General features: G+C 42.1%; 1 protein-coding gene across 2 annotated transcripts in view; it reads right to left on the bottom strand.

Annotated features, from left to right (window-relative positions):
- LOC129681886 (protein FRA10AC1 homolog) overlaps nt 1-1,156 on the bottom strand; it is a 32,511-nt gene extending 31,355 nt beyond the window's left edge. For both annotated transcript variants that reach the window (XM_055614103.1, XM_055614104.1), the window contains exon 1: nt 953-1,156. The gene's annotated coding sequence lies outside the window, so the exon portion shown is untranslated. The remainder of the gene's footprint in view (nt 1-952) is intronic.
- Between the last annotated feature and the right edge of the window lie 23,431 nt (nt 1,157-24,587).

The following is a 24,587-nucleotide window of genomic DNA, read 5'->3' as shown; positions in this document are numbered from 1 at the left end:
AATTTGGGAAACATTAATAGGGGTATGGGTAGGTTTTAATCTCTACAGCTGAAAGAAACTAGGCCAGGTAAAGTGAGAGTAACTTTTCTTTAACTTTAGCATTTGTAGCAGCAAGGATATAACTAGGATAGACAATGTTTCCATTCTTGATTACCTTCCTTACGTCAGGACCTTTCTTGGGGCTTTGTTCATCTGTTAAATAAGGTAGCTATGTCAAATTGTTAAATTCTATGAGTCTCTGTAATTCGATCTTCCAACTTAAGTGTGTGAGTATATACTTCTCTTTCTTAACCCCAAAATGCTAAAGAGAAGACCAAAGCCAAGCTGGGAGCCACAGGTTTGCCGGTCACAGTTCCCAACTTCCCTGGCTGACTCTGGACTTAACACCTTTTAGCACATTTTATCACACTTGTTCAAATTATAATATCCTCTCAACCTATATCCTCACTTTCTTCATATTTTGATGGTGAAAAACCATACTGTGGAGTCTGGAGATTAGCAGAATCCAAGGTCTGACACAGATGTTTTTCATTTATATTTGTTTTCTTTCTTTCCCACTTATGTAAAGGTTAAAAGGAGTCCGGACCCCGAAGGAATAAATGAGCCATCAAGCATAAAGGGTTTGTACTGTACCTAGTACAGTAAACCCTGTAAATATGAACTAGTATCTTGACCCCTCATTCCCAGCACCACTTCCTTCCTCGGCTCCCCGTATTTCTTTTTCAACTCTGGCAGCTTCAACCATCCCATGAGCTATCTTAACTCAGTAGCTTCACTAAAAAGCTCTCGTTCAAATCATGATATCAATCGACTGGAGTTAAAACAATCTCGAGAACTGGGCATCTGCTACCTCCAGAATCTGTCAAAATAAAAATTACAATCAACTACCATGAGGAACCAGTTTCAAAAGTCCTTCCTGACACCAAATACGCCCACGGCCCTCCTTACACACCCCTTCCCTTCCGCTCCTCTCTGTCTCGCAAGTTCGCCCCAAAAGTCCTGGCAGCTGCAGCGGCGACCCACGGCCTCAGCGAGCCGCTGCAGGTCCGCGCCGGTCCTCCAGAGCCACGCAGCGCCGCCGCCTGCGCCACAGCCAACACCCGCGGCTTGCCTGTCCCTACGGGTACCGGCTCGGGGCAACTTCCGGCCAGGCTCAGAGGCGTGTCACATCTACAAGGCACCGTTCTCCGGCGCGCAGATCTTGTGCTCCAGCCATAATGGCTCGAAGGAAACAATGACGGCGGAAGAAAAGGCCCGGAAGAGGAAGCAAAGGCTGCCTGCTTTGGTCCCTCATTTTCCTTTTAGGCCACCTCCCTTTTCCTCTAGGGAATCCAACGTAGTACAATGTCGCACTGTCCGCAGCCCAGCCCAGCCCTTCATTGGAAAATGTATCTTTCTATAGAAAAAAAACCCTGCCTGTCACCTGCGGTCCTCTCTCTAGTAACCTTAGTAACGCCTCCCTCCAGGGAACATCCTCGCCCAGCAAGCGGCTCAGCCTCAGATCCGCCTTATTACCCCTCCTCTTCCCCCACGAAAACAGTGCTCTTAATTAGAACAAAAATAGCTTCTCCGTGTTCTGCCACCCACACAATAGATACTGTTCCAAATGCAGTGCTGGAGGCTGAAGAGATCAAATTGGTGGGGAAAGGAACAAATGGGGAATGGGAAAGATTTCACAGGGTCGCGGATTCTCTGCCAATAAGCGACCTAGCAAATGCGGAAAGGACATCCAATATAGAATTAAAAAAAAAAAAAAAAAAGACAGGCAGGCAGGCAAAATTAAATTATTCAAAGCCCCACCAGGTTCTTCCAGCATCGTGCTTTTCCTGCACCCTGAAGTCCCACTCCGCTTTCCACTGCGTTCAGATCTTGTCTCTCTCCAGCAGCAGCGGTTATTCATCTCTTCTTCTGCACCCAACACAGAGACTTTGAAATCGCAGAAGCTACTAAAACATTTGTTGAATAGGACTGGCGTGTTTCTGGCTTTTACAGCGGCCCCATTTTAAGAAAAACTCCAGCACTCAATATACATGCCTTTTTACACTGTTTATCCTAAACAATAAATGACAATATCCCTGTCAATCAGTTCAAGACTTTTTTTCATTTCTGGCAGCAAATTATAGATAGACACACCCTGATCCCAGAGCAGTGAGTGTGATCTTTTTAATTTCATGATTATAAATTTATGTATTTCAAGATCCATTTGAATTACACTGCGATAAAAATGTTTTCTTAAGAAACTATAAACAACAGGAAGGCTCATAACTTGATATTATATTGAATTATTTTGTCGGGCAGTCATTTTTTAATAATACCTAAAAACTAAGTACTTCATCCTTCTATTTATTACTAATAAGTCCAGAACATCTATATCCAACTCCTTTATACCAATATTTGACATACATTAGCATTTTTGTTCCTTTTTAGCACCTTTTATCTGTAAACTTCATTTTAGTTTTCCAACAATCCTGTGTTACTGGGATGGGCTTTGAGGTTTCAAAAGCCAAGAGGCACAGTCTCTCTCTCTCTCTCTCTCTCTCTCTCTCTCTCTCTTTCTCTCTCCACACACACACACACACACACACACATCTTTCTACCTATCTATGTCTATTTTCCCCTTACCCCTAGCCTGTAACTTGTGGATCAGGATATGAGCTCTCAGCTACTGGTCCAGCACCATGTCTCTCTGCTGCCAAGCTCACTGCCATGATTATCATAAATTCACCCTCCGCAACCACCCTCCGAAACCATAAGCAAGACCCCAATGAAATGTTTTCGTTTATAAGTGGCCTTGCTCATGTGTCTCCTCACAGCAATAGAACTGTTAGATACCATCTCCCCAACACAAGCTTTGTTTTACACATGAGGGAGGTAGGCACAGATCTTGACTCTGCAGGTCAACAGGTGTTTGAAGCTGGGCAGTGCTTTCCTTCCCACACACTTTAGCTCCCATTCCTCAGCTCATGATTATATCCGAAGCAGCTTCTGATTAGATATGTGTTTCTATTTTCCATTCAATCAAAGGTTTTCATTTTTGCTTCGAAATCAGTAACTACTAGAGACATTAAGTATAAAATATATACCATGGATAGACCACATAATCTGAATTTGAAACAACATAGGACAGAAAACTTACCTGATGAAAAAATCTCAAGAGAGCAGTGACAATTCAATATTGAAAGACACAAACTCCCATTAAGTACTTGCTCTGGGTGAGGCAGTCTTTGGAATTACAGATATGAAAATAAAAACAAACACAAAAAGCAAAAAAAGCTTTATCTCAAAGTCTGGCTAGTTAGAAAGACAGAGCATATAAAATGATAAAATTAATGCATTCTATCATATATCATAAATATATGACATATAGAAATATATAGGCCAGGCTTTAAGACATGTTATCAATGATTACAAAAATGTAAATGTGTGTTGACGTTATGTAATTCAAAGCAACAAAATGCAATGGTAAGTAGAGATAACAGCAAGAGATGGATGATGGTAAAATTTCAAGCCACGGTTTTATGAAAGTTCTGCTGATACTTTATGTATGAACATTCTTCATTTTTCACAGTCATATGAATACTTTTTAATTAAAAAGATGACGTGACATTGATACTTCTCCATGGTAACCTGATATCTGCTGTCTCTGCTTCAGATGTCAGTGCTGTACTGAAATAGTGCAGAGGGACTTCTGAAGCTGAGTTGTAACAGATGATGCAGCCTCTGCCTGACCCTTTCTGTCTCCTTGCTGGAAGACAGACCTGAGCCATCTTCACCAAGTCCCACCCACACTGTAGATTCATGCAAATTAAATGTTGCTTCAAGCAACCAACTTTTGGGATGGTTTGCTATATGCTGTGAATGGAAAAACAAGAAAAAGCACCCATGTTAATCATTCTACAAGGTTGATTGGTCAATTACAATTTCAAGTTATAGAGAGTCAGATGCAATGCTAAATATTTTGAGCTATCTTTAACCCTCCAAATAACTAACCACGTGTTACCCACGGTTATAAGATCCTTGTGAAGACTAGGTAAGTGCTTTTGGAAAGTACAGTCTTCTACCTTTCATCAATCCTGTGGTGAAAAATGTCATCAGATGCCATCTGAGGCCTATAGCAGAGATTTCTCCTACTTGGCTGTAACCCATCTACTTGCTGTTATCACCTGTATTAGTCACGGTTCTCTAGAGGAACAGAACTTACATAATGTGTGTGTGTGTGTGCGTGTGTGTGTGTGTGTGTGTGTGTGTGTGTGTAGGATGGCTACTTATTTGAATGGCTTATAGGCTGTGTTTTGGCTAGTCCAATAATGTCTGCCTACCAATGAAAGTTCCAAGAATCCAGTAGGGTTCAGTTCACGAGGCTGAACTGAACAACTTGTCTCAGTTTGTCTTTAAGTATATGCTGGAATCCCAAAGAAGTAGGCTCTAATGCCAGTGAAGGACTTGTAACAGTAATCAGGCAAGGAAGGCAAGTTTCCTTCTTCCTGTCCTTTATATAGGCAGCCAGAGAAGATGTAGCCCAGATTAAAGGTGGATCTTCCTACCTCAAAAGATCTGGATTAAAAGTGGATCTTCCCACTTCAAATTATTTTAATTAAGAAAATATCCCTCACAGATGTACCCAGCCACTTGGGATTTAGTTAATTTCAGATGTGGTAAAATTGACAATCAAGTATGCCCATCATACCACCAATGTATCTGAAAGTTTCTTGATCTATGACTTTCTTTATTATAAAATTTCATGAAATTGTCCAATTTGTAACATGGTGTTTGAGATACTAAATCTGTCTTCCCTGGATGTGGTCAGCCTTACTTGGTCGTAGAACAGACTCTGTTACTCTCTTTGCAGTAAGAGCTATGTTTTTTGTTGTTTTTTTTTGTTTGTTTTGTTTTTTTTTATGTCAGCAATATCAACAGATAGCCCGAACTATCTGCTATTTCAAGTCCCCACTACATTGGATATGACTCACCCAGGCCTCATATTTGCTTCTTCCTACATCTGGAATCCCCTTTCTGTTATCTTCATAACTCTTCTTATCCTCCCAACCCCAGCATACATAAAAGAAAAGCTTTTCATAACTAAACTGGCTCACAGACTGGGTGAGATTATCATAACTCAGACCTCAGTTTCAATAGCAACTGTCCACAAATATACACGCTAATGGTTGATCCCAGCCTCCACCACTGAGATATTAGCTCCACAAGAATAGGGACCATGCCTCTCTTTTGTAATACTCAGTTCTCAGCACAATGGCAGATATATAACTGTCCGAAATATTTGTTGAGGGGATGGAGATGAGTTGGTGGTTAAGTACTTGCCTTGCAAGCATGAGAGCCTGAATTTGAATCCTCAGAATCCACATAAAAAGCTAGGCATGGTGGTGTACCCCTGTAATCTCAGTAGTCATATGAAAAAAGACAAAATATGCGGCTCGCTGGAAGTTCATGGACCAATGAGACTCACCTACCTGTCCTGGGTTAAGAGATGCTCTGTCTCAAATGAAAGGTGGAAGGCATCTGAGGACCAACATCTGGGCTGTCCCCTGGCCTCCACATACATGCTATCATGCCTACAACTTTATACCCACAAAAATGCACATACATACACATTTTTAAAATGTATTAAACAAGACAAAGCACTATCATTGCTATTTTATATACAAGGAAGCAGATTTAGAGAAATTAACTTTCTCAAGTCGTGAGGAAGTAAATAGACACAAATCCATCTGTTGCATGCTGGTGTCTAATATATCCTTTCAATATGGCCCTGACAGTTTTGACACTTGAGAAGATTAGGAACTTTTTTTTTCTGTATGGAGAAAAGTAACCAGATAACCTGATAAAAAGATTGGCAAAATGTGGCAAAGAAGCCAGGCACAGTGGCGCACACCTGTAATCCCAGCACTCAGGAAGCCAGAGGCAGGTGGATTTCTGTGAGTTCAAGGCCAGCCTGGTATACAAAGTGAGTCCAGGAGCTACACAGAGAAACCCTGTCTCCAAAAACAAAACAATAACAATGACAAACAACAAACAACAAACAACAAACAAAATGTGGGGGAAAACTAGAAGAAATCTGACTTGAGCTATAATTTAAATGTAGATCTTAAATAATAAAGGGTATGGGAAGAGGAGTAATAGTCAAGACAGTGGGCTTTCAGGAAAAGATGGGAGGCAGAAATATCTATGAACTGTTAAGGGGAATATGATGGGTCACTTCATCAGGAGCAGAATTTAAAGGAGTAGTGAGGAAAAGGTCACAAAGGAATCTTGACGGCAGATTTAGAATGTTCTTGTCTACTAGGCTTTGGTATTTGGTCAGTGATAAAGGAGAGTTATAAAATACAGGTGGTACTTTGGCAGAACAGGGGTGTGAAAATCAGCTTATATGTTGTGTTTCAAGGGTTCAGCATCATTCCGTGCACATAGTAAAGTTTAATAAATGTTCACTGTTGCTTTGAAAAGGAGACACTGTGTGTAGTGTTTTAATAGTGTATTACCCCTTTAATAGAATGCCGAAAGACAGGAATGGCTGGAGGCAGGAGGAACAGTGGAAGCTTGTCAGAACAGATGGCAGGCAGTGCTGGGAATGGAGAGAAATAATTCAATAGTTGAAGGAAGTCATGGCAGTTGTGGCTAATTAAGTACACAAGATGAGGGAATGGAGGAATGAAAGGTGCTTCTAAAGCTGAAGAGCTGGAAAGATCTTAAGCACCCCAATGGAACCCAAGAGGGTAGCTAAAAAAATAATAATAATAACACTTTCTTAGAGAAATAATAAATTTGCTTTGGAGGGAATTTGAAACTCTAGCAATGTACACAAAAAGATTAAAATGCCTCTTCTGTGAAAAACTTTGATATTTGCATACTTTGGTTAAGATATTCTCTACATTTTTGTTGTTTTTTAAAGGTTTTTAATTCATTTTTATTTTATGTGGATGAGTGTTTTTCATGTATGTATGTATGTATGTATGTATGTATGTATGTATGTATGTACATCACATGCATGCAGTGCCCCTGAAGGCCAGAAGAGGGCATAGAGTTCCTGGAACTGGAGTTACAGACAGCTGTGATCTACCTTCTGAGTTCTGGGAATCAAACCCAGAAGCATTGCCAGAACACTACATGCTCTTTACCACTGAACCATCTCTCCAGCCTGTCTTATTGTAGAGCCCTTCTTCTGTCTTTCTCTTTCCAGACAACATAATATCATTATTGTCTTCCCCCATCAGAAGCTTCTCCAACTTCAGAGTCAACTAGAATTTCCCTGGAGTCATGTTTCTGCCACTCACAAGTTAGGCAACTCTAGGAAAATTATTCTACTCCCTAAGTTTTGATTGCCTTACCTATAAAATAGGAATATATCAGTATCTATATTACAGGGGTTGGTGAAATTTAAAATGGAGTGATTCTGACGAAATGATGCTTTGTGCATAGTGACTATATATAATAAGTGCTACTTGAGAAAAGAATCCAAATGCCAACAGAAAAATAAGTTTAAGTATTAAAAATTTCTCAAGTACACCCCAGATCAATACATACACAGTCTTGTGGTTAACAGCATAGGATTAAGTGTGGTTTGCTTAATAAATAGTTTTGGGTCAACAGAATGAAATAATATTGTGAGACTTTTTCTGGAGAAACATGATATTCATCCCTGCTACTCCTTCCAGACAGGGGACCAACAATAGACCAAAGTAATTATACTACCAAAGTCCAGCTCAGTGAACTAGTGAGTTCACTAGTTGAAGTCACTTAGAGGAGCATGGTAGGGGTTACTTACAGGAGTACAGACAACCCAAAAGCAGCTGTATGTTCAAAAGTTCATCCCAGCATGGATTTTGACTACTGAAGGCAAGAACTCTGGAGCTCTCTGCCACTCACAAGGTAGGCAACAACAGCTCAGGAGGTCAGAATCCCTTTTCCTCAGAAGTATGTAACCTTGAGAAAAAAGAGGCCTGCGAACCTGGTAAGTTTCAGGGACTTTTTGAGACTTGGGAGTTGTTTATTTCAGAATTTTAACAAGTCTTCCTTCAGAACTTATAGAGACTTAAAGAACTTCTCTCCAGGATAAAGGGTAGATGACTCAGAGGTTGAGAATACAGAGTGCCCTTACTGTGGATCTAAGTTCAGTTCCTAGCACCCACATCGGGCAACAGCCAACGGCCTGTAGCTGCAGCTCCGAGGGTTCCAGTGCCTCCTCTGGACTCCTCCAACACCTGCTCCCACATGCACATATCCACACATATATAAATAATTAAGAAGAAAATAAATCCTGAAAAATAAAAAAAAATTGTTTCATTTGGAAGAAATTGCTGCACAACATATGGTTTAAAAAGTTAAGCTTGATTCTTACCTTACACCTATACACAAGTCAGTTTTAAATAAAACAGAAAAACAGCTTCATGGTATTTTTAAATGTTTTTTTTTTTTCTGAGAGACAGAAAGACTTTCTTAAATAGAATGCACAAGGAATTAACCATAAGGAAATATAAATAAGTTAAGACTTCTGTTCATTTAAAAGATTTTATTCTGTGGCCTGGTAAGGCTACTCCCCCCTCAGGGGGAGGTGATCAAAGAGCAGGCCAATCAGTTCATGTCAGAGACAGTCCCTGTCCCCATTACTATGGAGGCCACTTGGACACTGAACTGCCATAGGCCACCTCTGTGCAGGGGCTCCAGGCCATCTCCATGAGTGGTCCTTGGCTGGAGTATCAGTTTCAGAAAAGACCCCTCTGCCCAGACATTTTAGCTCTGTTGCTGTCCTTGTAGAGCTCCTGTCCTCTCCAGGTCTTACCATTTCCCACTTCTTTCATAAGATTCCCTGCACTCTGCCCAAAGTTTGGCTATGAGTCTCAGCATCTGCCTCAATACCCTGCAGGGTAGAGCCTTTCAGAGGCCCTACCTCTGCAGTAGGCTCCTATCCTGTTCCCTGTTTTCTCCCTTCTCTGATGTCCATCCTCTTTGCCTTTCTGAATGGGGATTTAGCATCTTAGTCAGAGTCCTCCTTCCTGATTAGTTTCCTTAGGTGTACAGATTCTAGTATGTTTATCCTATATTATATGTCTAAAAGACAATGCAGCCACTCCTGATGAGACCTGATAGACTAGGATCAGAGGGAAGGGGAGGAGGACCTCCCTTTTCAGTGGACTGGGAGAGGAACACAGGTGGGGAAGAGGGAGGATGGGATTGGGAGGGGAGGACAGAGGAAGTACAGGGAAGATACAAAGTGAATAAACTGTAATTAATAAAAATAATTGAATAAAAAAGATTTTATTAAGAAAATGAAAAGCTAAGTTACAGGGTGGGAGGAGAAGTATGATATATATATATATATATAATTTATTTTCTTCTTAATACATACAATATATATGCATATATATATATCCCAAATGCACACACACATATCCATTCATACAGATGAGTATGTATACATAGCTAATAACTGAAGAACTATATTTTAAAACTATTACACTAGGGTCTGTAAAGATGGCTAAAAGCACTTACTTCTCTTGCAGAGAACCCAGGTTTGATTCCCAGAACCCACATGTCAGCTCACAATGATTTGTAACTCCAGTTCCAGGGGATCCAACGTCCTCTTCTGCCTCTGTGGGCACTTCACATATATATGTAAATGCAGGTAAGACAACTGTACAGATAAAAATAAAGAGCATTCTTTTAAAAACATTGAAAAAGTATTACACTAAAAGTAGAATTATAGTAGAAAATGGCAAAAGACTTGGTGAGGATGTGTTCAGACATTAACTTCTACACGCTGGTGCTGGGACCTGAGGAGGGCGCTAAATAACACTGACTAATATTGACTATGCATGTCAGTGTTTCATTTATTTGATTCTTTAACTGCAAATTGTTCATATTCACTAAAGACCTGAACTCGAATATTCATAGCAAATCTATTAGTAAGGGAAAAAAGCTAGAAGCAACTCAAATTAAGGTAGTTGAATAAGTTTTGGTTTAAGTGCACAGTAGATGTTTGAGAATGGGAATTGGCTAGCCAACCCTGGTGTTCATGATGTGAGAAGCTCTTTTACAGCTATGATTTATATACTTCCATGTGTATGTGTTGTTGCCAGTGAAAAGTTTATATTAATATGTGTTTATAATATAAGATATATAACATGTATATCTATGGCTCTTAAAAACTTTAACTGTAAATGAAAATTTTGTCTAAGCAATTTCAAACATGAATAAGCAGATTGGAGAGTGGATAGGTGGAATTCAGTGTGGCCTCAGAAATCATAGCACACAAACGTTCACATAATCAAAACCAACCATCTTGGAGGCACCAAGACAGAGCAGGGGTGAGGGCTTTTCGAATGCCGAGAAGACACAGCCAGCACCCAGAGGACCTTGAACTTGGCAGAATCAGCTTGTATTTCCCAAGCTCAGATCTTAACGGTATCTAGGGAACCTCCACAGTAAAACTAGGCCCTTATTGGATAGAGAGAAAGGATGCAATCAGATCTTTTGCCAGCTGGCCAAAGGTCATGCACCCACTTGTGTAAAAGCCTGGAAGACGCTGCCAAATGGGACTGGAGTAAGTAAATACTGTGATTTGAATGTGCACCAGGAGATGAGGCAGAGACAGCAGTATACCAACTAGCTAAATGAATTGGTTGTCATTGTTAGGTCTGTTCCCAGGAGATGATGGTAGAGACTCGCTGTCTATAAAAACCCTTCTGTGAAGCAGTAGTGATTAAGGAATCGTGTGATTAAGAGATAGAGGCTACTTAGTGGCACAGATGAGATAGAAGGCAGAGCTCAGGAGCACTAAATGTCACTGGAAAATTGATGTTCTGTGTTTTGTCATATGATAGCCATGGCTATGAAAGTTTCAAGTCTCACTCAAGAACTGCTCTGGGGATAGGCTGATGTGGAGATAAACAGGACTGTATACTGTGCCCCTAGGCTTGGGGCTCTGATCATGGCTGACTAGGCTTGGGGCTCTGATCATGGCTGTCCTATAAATGGAGCACAGTAATAGGCTATACAGAACCCGAAGGTGAACAAGAACAAGAACAGACCCAGGAAGCTATGGAAACACCAAGAAGGAGGTCCTATAGAGAGACAAGGGAAACCAGAAATGCTTCAGAAATCAAAGACTTCATGTTCGAAATGCTTAAATTACAGGAATTAAGCCTATGCCCCAAGTTAAGTTAACTTTGTGTCCAAAAAAAAAAAAGAAGAGTATGGGAATTTTCCTTAGACCTCCCATGCCCACCAATGACTCCCAACAGCCTCTCCTGGTGTACAGGAGAGAGCGAGAAGTAGGAAGTGATCAAAGCATGCATCTTCACATTTTATGAGATCTAAGTCAGCAGTGCAGTGCGCTTGTACAAACAAATGTGTCCAGGTAAGTGTTTAAGGACACAGAAGACCTTAAGTTAATGGTATCAAGTCTCCGTGAGATGAGTCAGCATAAACAGTAGGCAATTTCCCCCACCTGGTATCTAGACTAACAGTCTCTGAAAGCAATCTCCCTTTGTCTCATTGTGCAAAGAGGAAATAGCTGGTTGCAGGAAATAGATACACACAGAGAAAGCATGAATGAACTGAATAGGTCAGGTGAATACTGATGAGTCAAAAGGAACCGGTGAGCCCCTGCTTCTCTTCGCTTTGACTGTATAAAACCAACAGCATCCAAAGTGATTATTTTCATAAACAAGTGTTCAATATCATACTTCACCATCTAGGATATTGTTAACTACTTTAGAAAAGTAGTTACTACTTTAGAAAAGCAAAAGTACACACTAGCCAGAATTGCTGGAGCAATCACTTTTTAAGGAAAGTTAGAAATCTGGATTTCTTTTCTTTTTTTTTTTTTTTTTTTTTGTTTTTTTGTTTTGTTTTGTTTTGTTTTTAGTCAATATCCTTGATGTTGAATATTCTTGATATCAATATTCCTGATATGGATTTTTAAACACAAGCTTAAAATCAAAGTCAAATCCTTTGGAAACAAAACATTCATGTGAGTTCAGTTCTGTCCATAGGCTACAACCCCTTGAGGGTAGACGTCAAAGCAGAATATAAAACAGAACCCTGCTAAGCCCAACATGGGAACCCCTTCAAGGAGAGAATCAAAAGTCTTGGGTTTAACTGATAAGAACACTGGCTCCTCTTCCAGAGGACCCAGGTTCTGATGCCTCTTCTCCTAGAAATGTGTGTGGTGCACAGATATATATGTAGTGAAAACACCAATACACATAAAATAAAATAAAAATTTAACATTAAACATTCAAGAAAAATAGGGTGGTCTTCAAGACCTGGACTGCAGCCTGTGCTTCCTCAAAAGATAAAAATGTCACCCAGACTGGAGGGATACAGCTCACACCTCAGAGCCTGTTGATAGTATGAGGGTTTAGCTGCCTTCTTTGACACTGGAAAACAGTTAAAGGAATTCTTCTCTTCCTAACCCTACCTTTTCTTGTGTTCTGGAAAACAGCTTCCTTTTAAGAACCTCTCTTTCCCATTTGACTTAAATAAGATGACAGAAAGGCTGTGATCGTAAATCTTGATTTTTCAACTTGGCTGGATTAAAAGTGATTTGTTTGTATGTCCATTTGACAGGGGATGGCCAAGTGATGGTGAACCTTCATTGTCAATTTGACCTAGGGGGCAAACCTGGGGATATGTCTGTCACAGCACCACACCCAGTATCCCTTCTTCCTTCCAGTCAATGCCATCTGGGGATCCTGTTTTTGAGACTAGGGGTGCATCGTCTTCCTCTTGGCAACCACTCCTATGGTTAAAAAAAAAAAAAAAGACCATCTGCACGTTGGTGTGTCTCTCTAGTGCAGACTCACATATTTATCCCTACACGTATCTCCCTGAAGTTGCCTCCAACTTCATGTCAAGATAGAAAGTCGTACCAGGAATGTAGGGTATTACTATGACACACCTGACCTTGTTGTTTAGGGGAGGATTGCTGAAAGACTTTGTAACTTTGATCTAGAATTAAGCTATTGAGTGTTCAAAATTTGGTGAGCTGTTCTGTGGGAGCTTGGAAGATGAGTGCTGAGAGAAATGCGGGTGATGGAAGGCTGGCTGTGAAGTTCCAGAGGAATGTTTAAGAGTCAATTAAAGACTCCATCTTGAGCATTGCATATTTGAGTTAAGGATTTGTGGTTCTGGTTAGCTGGGGCTGAAGAACTGACTGTGATTAACAAGAGACCAGAACCACTCAAGTAAAACTTTTGCTTTGCTTGACATAAGCTATAGTCATCTCAGAGGAGGGAACCTCAGTTGAGAAAATGCCTCTATAAGAGATAGTTGTAAGCATGCATGCAGAGCAGTATATTTTTCAGTGATTGATGGGGAAACACCAAGCCCCCTGTGAGGGGGTGGTGCCAGCTCTGAGCTGGTGGTCCTGGATGCTATGAGAAAGCAGGCTGAGAGCCTGGTGGTGCACACCTTTAATCCCAGCACTCAGGAGACAGAGGCAGGCAGATCTCTGTAGTTCCAGGCCTACAAAATTTTGGTCTACAGGGATAGTTCCAGGACAACCAGTAAAACAAGGCTTTTATAGCTCAGGGGCAGGAGGTTTCTAAATGGGGGATTTGGTGGGCAAAAAAAGCATGGTTACAGAAGCAGAACTTCATAACTGAGTAGTCCTAAGGATCTTCTGAAACAAAGACACAATTGCAAAGAAGTCGTAGCAGCAGGTCGTCATAGCAAGGTAGCTATAACAACCCTTTTGGAAAAGAGGTAGGGTTGCAAGACAGTCACAACAACTTTTGAAACAAAGACGTGATTGCCATTCCTGAAACAGGCAGTACAAAATCATTTGTAGTGAAGGTTTCAAGGGGGGCATAGCCCAATCCTGGAGAAACAGATTTAATCATAAACAGAAATGAACCTCGTTTGTCTTTACCCTAAGATGGCTTTTAAGGCTAAGCTGGAGTAGGGGCTGGTTCTTCACTAGCAGGTGTCAGAGCTATCTCATTGCAGTTTTGATTTGTATTTCCATGAGACTAATAACACTGAGCAGTTTGCTGGACTCATCCTGAAGGAGAAAGGGTACTGCTGTAAATGTCTGCCCCTTCTTTTGACGTTAGACACTGGAATTTCCCCAGGAATCTTGTGCTGGGACAAGAAAAATGCTGAAGTCTGTTGCTAGCCAGAGGAGGGATTTGGTTCATCAGGATAACTTGTCAGAGACCAAGTTGGTGGGAAAGGCTGTTAAGACAATGGCAGGCCAGTGAATGGTGGAACCAAGACTGCTTAGCTATGCACATCCCTTGCTCTCTACTTAAACCTAAATCTCAAATCAGGACCCTGAAGGTGGCCTTAAGGAGCAGGTCACAGTTCCTCTTCCGTTGTTTCTCTTCCCAGTGTAGCTACATCAAGTAAATCTCCTGTCTGGGCCTCTCACTACTCTTGACTTTCTAATTGGCCTGTAGGAGATGGGTGGTGGAGCCCAGCCTGTTAGGCATGCCTAGGTATCACCAGAGTAAAGCATTCCCTTTTGGCTTCATAGTCCTGCTGAGAAATTGATTTTAAAGTAGAATCAGGAGGAGGCTCAGGCACAGTTTTATTATTCATTAATTTTATTAGTGTTTGAGAGAGAGAAAAAAAAAGGCAGGCAATCTGTAAATCTCAGCAGCTCTGGAGAGGGAGAAGGTGAGAAGAGGAAAAGAAAAAAGCATGCTTTCTTGAGTTAGGGCCCGAGAAACCCAGCATGTTCAGAAAGGGCAATCAGAAAACAGTTATATGGCAGAAGAGGAGAGCGCCTTTAGTGAAAGAGTGAGGAAGCCCGCAGGGTAAGGGAACACATACTTTAATTGGCTTTCAGCCAATTAAAATAAATCAGAGAGAGAGAGAGAGGCAGAGAAAGAGATAGTTTATGCCAGGCTGTAGATCTGAATTCTGAGAGACCCCAGTCCAGGCTTTTGTGTTCTTATCAAAGGAGTTCACCAGGGACACAGAGATAGAAACAGACAGGAGAGAAAACACTCCTGAGGATAGGAGTGGCTGGAGTGCTGAGGGAAAAGCCAAAGCAAAATAAAGCACTGAGCCACATAAAGGTTTCCATCCCTTTATGGGACATTTACATCACAGCCATCTCTCTGGTTCATAAGTCAAGGGCTTTTCTCCAGCCCAATGTTAGTTCTGTGAAGCCCGATGCAGAAAGGCTTCAGTTCATCCTCTGCCAGCTTGCTTCTTTCCTGTTACCCGTCCTCTCCCGCCAGGAGGGTTTAGGCTAACAACCATGTGCTTCTGTGTTCTCTTTGGATCACTGTCTCGTAAAGCCTTTGGCCATTTTTAATTGGTTCTTGCCATGCTGCTGTTGGTATTGTTGAAGTTTGGTTCTTTATGCATTCTGAACACATAGTCTAGACATGATTTGCATATGTTTTCTTCCATTTGTAGAGAGACATGGATAGCATCTTTTGGTGCCCAAAACACTTGATTTTCATGAAGCTCAAATAAAAGATATTTTTAAGAAGCTAAAATTTTGACTCATATACAAACATGAAACTAATGGTTTTGTTTTACTAGCTAATGAGGCCATCAGTAAGCTGCTGTGACTGGCTCAACGGAGAATTCTAAGAGCACAGATAGGCAGTCAGGAAAGCTACAATTCATTCAGATCTTGGTGCCAAACTGGTTGATAGCCACAGGGAAGGGCTATTTTTGCCCTCAACAGGGCAAAAATCCACTGGCAGCTTTACACACAAGAATCATTTATATTACCATTAGTTTTCTACAACATTGTAAAATAGTTCAAAGAGAGTGAAATCTGAACAACTCAACAGTGTACCTAGTTCAAAGCAAACGGGGATTTCTTTTTTCTTTGCTACTCCAAAGTCTTTCATAATTTGCCCCCATGCCTTCCAAGGCACTTTCCATACCCACACAGCTGGAACATCTGCTTTCCATGACCTCTGCCTTTCAGCACCAGGATAGCTACTGGAGACAGTTTTGCTTCAGCTCTTCCTTGTGCAGCTGCTATCTGTTATGAACCAGTGTTATGCTGGAGGGCTTGCGAGGCCATTTAGTCTCATGCGAATGAGCCTTACTCTTCAGGTGGAGGTAGGAAAAAGTAAATCAAATAATTACAACCTGTGATGAATGCAATGAAGGCAAGTGGTTGCTGACAGAGGATCACAAAAAGGTACTGGCTGCCAGGACAGGCTGCTTCCAAGAGAGAACATGTAAGATGAGACCTGAAAACATGAAGAGGAGCCAGTAGAAGCGTATGGGTAGGAATGGCAGGAAGTCAGCCCAGCAGCCAACTCTGTAGTCTGTTCTCACCCTCTGTGACTCTGGATACAGACCTCTAGTGACTACAGCTACCGCTTATCTTTGCCCAGGACTCAGAAGGGCCAAGCCCTGCCCTCCCAGCAGTTTGACTGGCTGGTTTTCAGTCTAAGCTTCCAAAAATGTCAAAGAAGAGAGGAGCGAGCGCTTCTCAAACAAGCTTCCCGTTCCCCTTGGTCAGTGCCCTTCTGAATCCCCCTATCTGTTCAGGGAAGCGGAAACAACAGAGCTGAAACCACAAAGACTGGGAAAGGCTTTCCAAATGCAGGTGACAGGGAGAGTTAGCACATTAGTATGACTGTAAACCTATCAGCTCTTCCCCGCAGAACTGATTTGATTAGAAAACTGCAAAGCAGGGAGATCTTAATGGACGAGGAAAGGCCCGGAACAGGGTGGGGGTGATGGAGCAGCAGGCTCAATGTCACCTGCCTCACAGCTAAGTCCTGGACACAGGCTGAATGAAGCACAACTCTGTTCCAAAATCATTCCACGCGGCTCCACAGATCTCACCAGGAGGCTGGCACTAGAAGGGCAAGGTTGAGAACCATCTGCCCAAGTTGGAGCCATGCCCCAGGGGGACAGACAGTGGAGGAAGGAGCAGGAGAGTCTGGGGAGCAGTAATACAGGCAGGAGAGGAAGTGGGAGATGGAGAACAGTATCAGAGAACCCACAGAACTTGGGGGAGGGGATGTATCATAGCAACCAAAGGGAAGTGTTTAAAGAAAGGATGCTGCCAATTATGTCAATACACAGGACTGTTTCTCGAAATGTGGTTCTGAGAACGCCTACACGAGAGTCACTTGGGGCTGGTAAGAATTCAGTGGGTGCCTGCAATGCCTACTTCAGAACCTCTGCCATCGGAACCAGAACTGAGCCATTTAATGGGCACTCAGGAGTTCTGCTGCCTCTGGAGTTCCCCTGTCTCTGATTTTACTTACCTGCATAACTGTGGTGCAAAATGTTACGTGGAAAAAAAAAATCCCAGAAATAAATAAATAATGAGTTCTAAGTTTGTCACATTGAGTAGTGCAATAAAATCTCAGCCTACCTGGCCATCAGATCCCAATGAAACCCAGGGCAAATGGATAGCTGGGGTGACTATTAGCAAAACAAAGCATATGTTGATGTCTAGACTCTCTCAGCATTGCAAGTACTAGTCGCAGAGTCCTGGTCCTTCTCAGCTTTTCTCACCACACCCCTACCCTAAACCTCCACAGCCCAGGGATCTTGTTTCTCTTTCCCCAACTTCTCTTTCCTCTATAACCCTGCCATTTCGGCCACTAGCTCTCTTGGTTAGTCTATCTTGGCTCTCTTGGTCGACTTGTCACCTCTCTCTCTTCCTCTACCTCCCCCTCCCCTCAAGCCCCACCTCAGCCCTGTGCCCTCTCCTCTCACAGCCCTATTCAGTTTGGACTTTTCCAGATGCCTCTGGCTATACAATTTCTCATACCTGCAATAAAATCCTTTTCCTCACCTATACCTTGGAGCAACCATGCCCTCATTTTACTCTTCTAGCCTGGTTGTGTAAACTATTCCTTCATCCGATGTGTGAACACCGTATGTTTTTCTTGCCTGTTAGTCACTGAGCTGGTCTCTGGCCCGCATTGTCAGATGAGTACTGATGTTCAAGCAATTCTTTTTTTCACTTTAAAAGTCCTCAAAGTACAAGAATACTGATGTTGGCAATCCAAACACTCCAAAGGGAAAGAAGGAAAGTGTTTCCTTTAAGTAAAAAGGTAAAAATTCTTAATCAGAAAAGGGGGGAAATGTATGCAGAAGTCAGAAGGATCCAGAAGAGCTTCTGAGAGTGAAAGACCATATTCACATTGTCAGGCCCAAATTTTTGCAGTGAAAGAAAAGCCAACATTCCTTAGGAACTGTGAAGCCAGTTCCCCCGTATCAAGGGAGCCATTTCCCTTCCCTTTGCAGAAGGGACAAACGACTACCTGTGCTGGCCTAGGGACCCTTCACTGTTACAAGTACCTGTTACACATTTCAGAGTCCTTGCTGGCATCCTGGCCCTTCTCATCCTGTCCCGTACCCTAAACTTCTGCCGCTCATGGGCATCCTTCTCCCCAGCTAGAGGCTCTTCTTGGTCTCCTTTGCCCTCGCTCTCTCTGTCTTCCTCTCTCACTCTTCCTGCCCCTCTCTCCCTCTCTCTATCTCTCAGGTTTAATCTGCTGGCCATGTCCAGTCCACTGCTTTTTTTTCTGTGCTCTGGACTCTTCCAGATGCCTCTAGCCGTACCCTCCCTTCTTTCTACAATAAAAACCTTTTGCTTAACAATAACTTAGAGTAGTTTATACATCTGGGGCCCAAATCCTCAGTTTATACACACATCACCTTTTTTTATAGTATGGTTGTTGTTGTTCTATTTTATTATTTATTGTCAGTCCCTTAACTGCCTAATTTATACATTCACCTTTACCATGGATTATGTATGAGGCAAAAATACAGCAAACATAAGGTTGAGCATTACGTGCAGTTTTAGTCACCCACCAGGGACGTGGCATCCATCCTTCATGGGTCTGGGAAATTCCTTCAACTGAAGTATTTCAAAACAATTGACTATCAGGCAAATTACTAATTTTCTCTGAGCCTGTTTTGTTCATTTTCACAAGCAAAGCAATACCTAATTCATTCATAAAATTGACTTAGGATAGCCCTAACATACGCTATTTCTGTATACAGACTACTACATAGGGCTTAGTACCTGCCTGCAACGCAGTTGGAAGCCACAGAACTAACAGTTATTATATAGTAAAGAAATTCACTAGGGGCCAGTGAAATGGCTCAATGGGTAAAGGTGTTGATTGTGGAAGCTTTAGGGCCTGAGTTTGATCTCCAGGATCCAGGAAAGGGTAATGATAGAAGGACAGACCAGGAGAAGATTGTCCTCTGACATCCACACAAATGCCACGGCACCAAGCCTAACCTCCACGACACCACACCCCCTTCCCCGGACACACACACTTTTCTAACAAAGAAATCCTGTTGGGTATGAGAAGAAGAGGAGCTTTCTAGGAATTAAAATGGAAATAACATGAGTAAAGATTCAACAGAACATGTGAGGATTATAGATTCAAGTTCAGGAAAACTTGCAAAACAAGAAAAGGTGGTAGATGATAGAAAGTGGTTACACTGGTAAGGGGAAGTTAAATTAAATAGCAACAACTAGTAGGTGGTTGGAAGAAGGTATCAGTAAGGTTTCTGTGGTGTGGACACCAGAAGGAAGTAAACAGGTCTGAGAGAGCTTGCTCACAGATGGTGAGAAGGAAGTTCCAGGGATGGACGCTCCTCCCTCTGTCCTTGAGATCCCAGGAAGGAGTTATTGCAACAGCTGCCAGTGTGACCCCAGAACAGACACCACCCTGGAGCTTGCTAGAAACGCACTTTGAGGCAACACCCTCGTCACTGCATCGGAAACTCTGCAGGCCATGCCTAGCATTCGTGTGAGGGAGGTTATTTTGGGTTTTGTATGTATACACATGTTCATGGGTTTGCACGTACATGTACATACGTGTGGTGTCTGCAAGTCCATCTCAGTTTTTGAGACAGGCTCTCTCCATGAACCCAGAGCTCGCTGGCTAGACTTTCTGGGCCAGCAAGCTCAGGGAATCTGCCTGTCTCTGGCTGGCCTGCTTCTCCCCACCCCCGAACTAGGGTTCTCTATGTGCATGGCCGTGGCTGGCTTTCACATGGGTGCTCAGGATCTGAGCTCACATGCATGTGCTTCTGCAGCCAGCACTTTATCCAGTGAGTTGTCTTCCAAGCCCCCAATTTGTACTTAGACAAGCCCTTCCGGGGATCCCAAGAGCCACTGGGGTAGAGGATAGTAGCTGTAAAAGCAAAAATCTTTGACTTCTAAATCTTGAAATCTTATAATATCATGACTGGTTATATATTGTACATTGAAAATCAGATAAGAATGCAGCTTTCGGGTGCTTTCTCGTTGTGTATACATATAGATTCACACTTAAAAATATGACTGCAGGTGGTGAATGTGCTAATTTTCTTAACTTTGGTAACTATAATTATAACAAAACAGCATTCTGTTATATATTTATATACATATATATTCAACAAAAATAGAGTTTTAGAAAAGTGGCAGGTGGCAGAGATACATGGTAAATGACTGCCAGGGGAACCAACAAGGTGACAGCAGGATTTGTGGGAGAGGCAAGGCATATCACCTGGACAGAAAGAGTCAGAAGGGAGGGGATTGCTGGGGACCCAGCTATAACATATGGGCTTGTGTTTAACCAGGGCCTGGGTCTGCACTGCCTATGGTATAAAATAAGAAAAAAAAAATCATGGGAGAAAGAGCCCTTCTCCCTCTTACTCTGTGCCACTTCCTTCCATTGGCAGCTCCTTAGAACTCACTCCCCTTCACCCTCAAGGGGAATTCAGCCCAAACTCCAGCTTTTTGATCTTTTTGACATTTGTGGGGTTTTTTGTTTTGTTTTGTTTTGTTTTTCCCCTCAGGTCACACACTAATATTTTAAAAGCCAGTGCAATACCCCCTGGAAATTAAGAGGAATCAGACTTATTCAAAACCTGAGTGGCTTAGACCTCCAGGCTTTCTACAGAGTTTGGGATTTAAAGTCAAGAACTCGGAAGCTCAACTATTCTTTCTTCCCTCTCTCTGTGGTTCCCGGGATGGTTTCTTGGGATTTGGGTTGCCTTTGCTCCCGGTGGGGAATGCTAAATCCACCCACAACAAAGTTTAAGACATCACACTCAACTCATTCAGACTGATGGAAACCTAATCCAGGCTAGGCCATGGGGAACCAAAACCTTAAGTGGCTGATGAAGAAACAAAACCAGACCCAGTTCTCCTAATGCCCTCTTTCCCTCTTCTTGGAATATAATCAAACTAATGTATAAAATTAAAATATTTTTAACTCAATGGTACTCCCAACCCTGATCTGATTAAAAGTACCAATGTGTCACAATTCAACATCTCCATCAATTCAATAATCAAACAGTATTGTCTAGGCAGTATTCGAAAAGAGAGAAAATGAAGAATTTTCATATCCTTCACATTGTATATACCATCAGCAGTAACTGATATTCATAGGCCCTTCTCTAACACATCACAATGGTTCCTCTCTCTGATCTGTGTCATGTTTCCTTAATTGACAGTTTACATTTTTCCTCAGGACCAAACCTGCTGAAAGGCAAAAATCACACCTTACACACCTCTGCATTCTTCATGGTTGTTTGGCCTGGTTTGGGCACATTGTTCTTACAAAGGTTTCGACACGGCTTTTAGTTTTCATAAATATTTGCAGAATGATAAGTCACAAAAGAATCCAAAGCCAGTATTTTTGCAATGATTGCTTTCCAGACTTAAATGGGAGCCAAACAGCAAAACGAATGTGCCACATTGGTGGGGAAATTTTAACAAACTGCCTTTTAAAGAGAGAACAGATGAGGAGGCGAGAGGCTCAGATCCACGATTCAGAAATCAAAATCACAAGATGAGTCGGAAGCGCTGGATCAAACCTTCTGAGGCAAACTAAAATTTCAACCCATAGCAACACTGGCAAAATCAAATCAAACGCCAAATTACATTTAAGCTAATTTCCCTTTCTATAGTCAAAGTGTTGTTTTGAGGCAACTAATAATAACACATCTAAGGAACTGTGTTTATTTGCAATTTTTGAGAGAAAAACTGCCTGCTTGCTGTCCTGGAAAAACGGGAGGAAGAAAGGGAGGGGTTCCTACGTGCTTCAGCTGAAAAAAAATGAAACAAGCTCCCGTGCCAAACACTGAAAAACAGGGGGAAATTGTGCCAAACACTTGGTAGCAGCTGGAGCAATTAAGTAAGCACCTGCTTCCAGCTTCGTCTGCCACCCCCACCCCCACCCCTCTCACCTTCCTGCTTCATCTGGGCTGCTTTCTGAGGTTTTTTAAAATATCTGCAACTCACTGTGCAAACACACAGATCTAACTTTTCCCTTCTCCGTGTTCTTCTTCTGTCCCTTGGCTACTGTTGGCTCGGGAAGAAGGTAATCCCACCTACATCCTACACTCTAGGCCTTCAGAGAAGCCTGAGGCTGTTCAAAGTACAGTAATCCACTCTGACAGGAGAATGCCAATGTCCCCCTGCTCTGACCAAGTGCTCTCACCCCAAAGAGACCCTGCAAATGAAGAAATAGCTTAGACTTCTGGAAACTGGAGTGCTATTGATTTAGTCTAGAACAAAAGCAAGTTGGGCTGCAGAGACTTGGGTTTACAAATTATTACAGATGAGGCTGTTATCGGCACACAGTTAGCATAGTTGCCAGAGAGGACAGGACACACAGCCAGGATGCGAAGTGTTGAGCTATGCAAATGTGATGCAGGTGTTAATGTGAAAAAAATGTTCATAAAAATTCAACCAAAGGGAATAAGATAATAAGTCATTCATCTTCCAGAGGTGAACTGACACCATCCAGAGCCCTGGGCTGCCATTTCCTCTTGTTGTCTATAAAGTCTAGCTAATGACGCTCACTTCAGAGGCGTTTGTGAGGTTGACCGAGATGGTACATGTGAGCCGCTTTGCTCTGCGTTTCCTTTATAAAAAGATAATTTATGAGTGTGAATTGCGTTTCAAATGGAAAATCAAGTTCATTATCCCGAGAATTCTTCCTGCTCACAGTCCACTAATAGATGCTTCACATTAAATTACACGTTTTCAATAGAGAAAAATGGAAAGGTTGCCATTAACACTTGACAATCAGTGAAGCTGGCTGCTTTTCACATGGAGAAAATAAACCTGAGGGAGTGAGACAAATGCCCATTGGTCCTTTAGTCTTAAGTGTCAAATTAACAAATCTCTTTTCATCCAGATTCCAACTACTCTGTCCCCCTAGGTGTGTGTGTGGGGGGGGATTATTTTTAATCTGCTTTTGAGTACCTCCTAAAACAGCTGGGAACCTGCAAAGATAACAGAGTCAGAGCTCCTGGCTAAAGCTCAAAGCTCCCTGAGGGCAGGAACCACTCTGCCTGCCCAGCCCTCCCACCACCACCTCCCAGCATCTTCCAGAATGCTCCCTACACAGTAGCACTGATGTGCAGGGCTTCAGTGCACCAACACTGGGAGGAAGGAGCTGAGGAAGGAAACTTAAAGTTGTCTGATTTTGCCAACTTCATTGGCATGTCCCGCATTAGTCTTATTGCTTAAACAGTGGCTCTGACATTTTATTTTGTTTGGGACACTTTATCTTGTTTCTAATAGGTAGTTGTCTTGTGAATAAGCCCCAGAGTTCTAGATGCAGAGTAGAGTCTAGAATAGTTACTTTACTAATTGTTAATTAGTTAACAGTTCACAGAAGAAACCAGAAAGACTAGTCAGTCTCAAAAATCCTGATAGTCTAAGGGCTTCCGGGCTCAAATGACTCTCTCCCCTTCCTTTTCCTTCTCTCTTTGCCTCCTCTTTGGCTACCACCCTTGGAAAGCCTGGGCCAAATAGGTGTGAGCTTCAGGTTTTCTTATCCACAGCATGTTGTACTTTGAACACACACACTCCTTACTTACAAACTAACATGGAACTGCTATGTCCCTGAAGCATGTCTGTGGTGCCTAGGCAGCCAGATTAGCAGATTCAGCATCCAATCTAGCCTAGGCAGCATCCATCCAGGCTACCCTCTACTCAGAATCGTGGTGTAATCTTCTCCCTTCTATAAACCCTAGGGCTCTTGTGCTCAAGTTCAAGGAGATAACGTTTAAGCAGAACCTTGGAAGTGGAAAGGGAAAGAAAAGATGAGAATATAGGAAAGGAAAACTGACCTAAGACAGAAAAGCAAGAGACCCAGAGCAACCACATGGTAGCTCATAACCATGAGATCTTGGTGCCCTCTTCTGGTGCGCAGGCACACATGCAGATAAAATGCTCTATAAATAATAAATAAATAAATCTTAAAAAAAAAAAAAGAAACCTTTTGTGAGGTCTTTAACATCTTCACTCCTTTGCAAATTTGTCCAGCAATATGCAAACGATGCAGTGAATGATTTCAGGGTCCTAGAGAGGCTGAAGTTTCTCAAGAAGCAACTCCAGTTTCTTTCCTTCCTCTTGTTCATACTACAGTGTAAGAAATCAGCTACTATGATAGTAAGCCACTGACCCTTAGGGAAATTTTGTTTTTTAAAGCACAATTAACCTGTCCTGACTACTAAAACAATTATAATACATATTAAAATGATAATATACATAGTAAATGTTTGAGAAGCAATGGCTATTTTAGTAAGTATCTACCTCACTTGGGGTGCATGGAGTTTTTCCACTGCTAGTTCTTCCCTTCGATCACGTGACGCTGGATGGG

The sequence above is a fragment of the Psammomys obesus genome, unplaced genomic scaffold (genome assembly GCF_907164565.1).
Source record: "Psammomys obesus unplaced genomic scaffold, mPsaObe1.curated_primary_1811, whole genome shotgun sequence".
Classification (NCBI taxonomy): Eukaryota; Metazoa; Chordata; class Mammalia; order Rodentia; family Muridae; genus Psammomys; species Psammomys obesus.
Note: the sequence above shows the minus strand (reverse complement) of the source record. Positions and strands in the feature narration are given on the sequence as shown.